This window comes from Buceros rhinoceros, unplaced genomic scaffold (assembly GCF_000710305.1).
Source record: "Buceros rhinoceros silvestris isolate BGI_N320 unplaced genomic scaffold, ASM71030v1 scaffold9461, whole genome shotgun sequence".
Taxonomy (NCBI): domain Eukaryota; kingdom Metazoa; phylum Chordata; class Aves; order Bucerotiformes; family Bucerotidae; genus Buceros; species Buceros rhinoceros.
Window position 1 is genome coordinate 116,389 of NW_010392612.1, and position 3,658 is coordinate 120,046.

Here is a 3,658-nt window from a genome sequence, read left to right on the forward strand (position 1 = left end):
GTCCCTACCTGCTCGCTAAGAATGAAGGGAGGTGCAGCTTTGAGTCTTAGTGGTGATCATTTTGTTTCTGGCTCTGTTTTCTTGCTTTCATGTAAGCAGGATGACACATTAATGCTCACTGGGGTGGAAAGAGGGGGCAAAGATGAATCCGTGAATGCTTGGGAGATGGATGAGAGAGCACAGGCTAGGAATGCCCAGGAGGAAGCTAATAATTGTGGCGTTTGGATGGAATGTGAAGAATATGGCCTAGGGCCACACGCTGAATGAGGGGATAAAAAGAAATTTCCAGCAACAGCCCAATTGCTAAGGCTGGGGCCCCATAGGGAGAAAATAGGACTTGATCGCAACATAAACTGCACTCTAATGCAGCCATGTGAAATGGGGCAGAGAAGAGGGGACTGAAAGTTGCGCTGCCACTTTCTTACATACTGGCTTTGCAACTTAAAGTTTTCTTTAACGGAGCTGTGGGGCTGTAACACAAAATGCATAGCTCTCCTTTGGTTGTCTGTCAGAAGCAGAAGGGGAGATGCTAAGGATCTTGCCTTAGAACGATATTTAACCGCTGAATTAATACAAATTCTGTTTGTGACATGAGATTAAATTTTAAAGCTTTTTGATCGTTGAAAGTTCCTTGGTGGCAGTGGCAAACGTCTCATAGCTGATGAAAACCTGGAACAAATCGCGCCAAGACTCAGCTTTGAATGTGTCCAGACTAGGGCTGCTAAGGCAAGCTAAAAAACTAGGTCAAGATCCTACAAGCCAAGTAAATGGTAAAGAAATTATAAAAGAGGAAATACAGCAGGAAAACATAAATGTAAAAACTATCTATGTAAACCTGTTTTTTACTGTCTGGAACAGAATGTACGTAAGTGCTGGGGTTCAAGCATGTTAGAAGTGCGATACGTCCAGCGCTTCTTGATCAACCCCACAACAAACATAATGGGTAAGAGCTCTCCGAGCTCTACAGTTGTCCTTTGGAAACATCAAGCGTGTCTGGACATGCTGACTTTTGGCTGGCTGCTGGAGCTTACTGACCCTGAGAGAGTACAGATGAGCAATTTCCGAGCACCCTGTCTCCACCCCAATACAAAGCCTACTAAAGCGGTGGAATAGCTTACTAAAGCTTTAGACTGCACCTCTGTTAAACTCCCAGGGCCTTGAGGGCAGTGAATGCGCCTCATAAACTGATGGGAAATACTGAAGTCCCAGCCACATAAATCATGTGCAGTGGCTGTGTGCTGCTGAAGTTGCTGCTCTGACTGCTCTGACTCGTGGTGTAACCGCCTGTGCACAAATTCGTACATACAGCATGTCCAGGCGGCTGCGCAAGATGCATGTTATTCCTCTGTGCGGAGCAGCTGCTCCTCCAGATGTCTGGAAAGCAGCTGTTTACTTCAAGCTCAGAAAAAAAAAAAAGAGAGCTATGTGCTGTATAGCACTTCTATACAGTACCCAGGGTGTGACCGCGCAGTATGGAAAAAAGGGTTTACAGCCTTGGCTGTGCCTTTCTGATGCGCCTACCTCTTTGCAGGATGGAGACCGCCCTCCATGTGACACGGCATGATAGGCAGCCATCCCTGTTCCTACCCAAGTTAAGATGGTGTTCTCTAAAATATTTCTTGCCTGAAGTACCAAGGTTCTTTCTTGGAAACCCCATGCATTATTAGCTCTTTGCTTCACTGCCTTCAAGTGAGGCAGGCCGCTAAAAGCCACTTTTGTCACGTGGCTTTTAAAACACCTTTAATTCAGCATGATTTATGTGACACAGGCAGGATAACTTCGCTATGTACAATCACTTATGTACAACTCAGCTGCACCTTGCGGAACAGGATCGCCTAGGACAAAAGGAAAGCCTGCTCCCAGTTCCTAACCACCGGTGTTGGTAGCAACTCAGCTCTGTGCTGGGGGGGAGTGGCTGCTAACAGGAAACATTAAAACTTTTATGGATTTGCCAGCACTGTCAGCCCCAACCATTCAAAAAATCATGAAATTAAACCTTTAAGGCCATGTATTTTCAGGTAAGAACTTAGTTCTTTTTTATTAAACAGTTGGACTTGGTGATCTTAAAGGTCTCTTCCAACCAAAACGATTCTGTGATTTTCCTGGCAACTTGACAGCATTTCTGATTCACATTTAATTTTTTTTTTTTTAAGGAATCTGAGATTCTCAGGTGATAACCGGAACCCAGTTGCTGGGGCAATAAAGAAAAGCCCAAACTGTCCAGAATACTCGGCACACTGACTGAGGTGTAGAACACAGTAAGCAAAACTATCCAGCCCATTGCTTAACTCAAGCTCTACGGATGGTCGATGAACTGGGTGTGTATTCAGACTTGTGTTTGCCAAGGTCTGGATCAGCCTCGCTGTAAACGGTGTGCGAGGCACACCTATGGAGTGATTATAGATAAGTGAGCCAAGAAGCATCAGTGCCAGATGGGAGTCCCTTACCAGCACCACCACCTCATTTAGAAACAGCACTGTGTAGCTTTTTGTTGTGTGGTGTGGAGATGTGCATCGTGTTTATCCTGGCTTTGCTGTTTGGTGCTGGCAATGCTCGAGAAAATGCTAAAGAGCCCTTGCTATTAAAACTAAACTGAGTTAAGCCAAACAGTTGAAGCACAAGTGTTTTTTTCCAACAATACTCAGTTCCTTTTGTGTTAATCTCGCTTCAGTAAGAGCAGCCGTGATTCAGGCACCCAGAAGGAATTCTGAGATAGCATTTGACCTCTTCCCAAGAGAGTTAATTTTGTGGTGGTGTGTTTTTTTCCTTCTTTTAAACAGTTCAATTCAAATAACAGTCCATTACTTTGTGAACTTCCCTTAACCGAAACACCACGCCCAGTGCAAGGTGTGATTAGTGCTGTTGCTAGCCAAGCCTTGCACTGGATTAGTCAGGGACCTAATCAAGCCTTCCTCAAATTAATAGCTACTGGAGACCGTGCTGGTTCTGCGTCCTTGGACAGAGCCCCCAACAGTCTCTGCTCCTGGTGGTGATTTTCTTTCTTTCTCCCAGCTCACCCGTCTCTCTTGAGCCAAGAAGCAAGGAAAAGGAAGCTGCCTGACTGGCAAGCAGGGCAGCTGCTGGTGGTATCTGGCTGGTTGAGGCAGGAGGCTGGGCTAGGGGAAACCTAATGTGGCAGTGACAAGGAGAGCTGCTCTAGTTCTGAGGCTGGACGGATGTTTTAGAGCCTAAGGTGTTTTACCTAGCAAAGAGTTGGAGTTTGGAAAGACAATACTGAGCAAAAGAAACAGGACCCTTTGAGGCTGGTGCCACTGATGCGGGAGGACTGGAGGAGGAGAAGACTATGGGTAAGGAGCCAGCAGAGGCTGGGCTCGGATACAGTCTGCATACAGTCAGGTTTGACGGGATCAGAGCTTGAACACTTTGATTCAGTGTCATTATCAGTGCCTGGTTATCGCAAATAACCCTTTTAAAGCTTTGAATTATGCTGACAGCATAATGAGTTAATTACAGACAAAAGCCCAGTATGTGCAAATTTTGGTCTGCAAGAGAGGAAAAAGCGGTTTTTGCGAGCAGAAAAGGGCCTGGTGCCCGGCGAGGAACGATATCAACACCGGCCTGAACGCTGCGGCGGTGGTCACGGGCTGCGGCGCTGAACGCCGCCCTCCCCGAAGCACCCCCCGGGCTGCCCGACCCC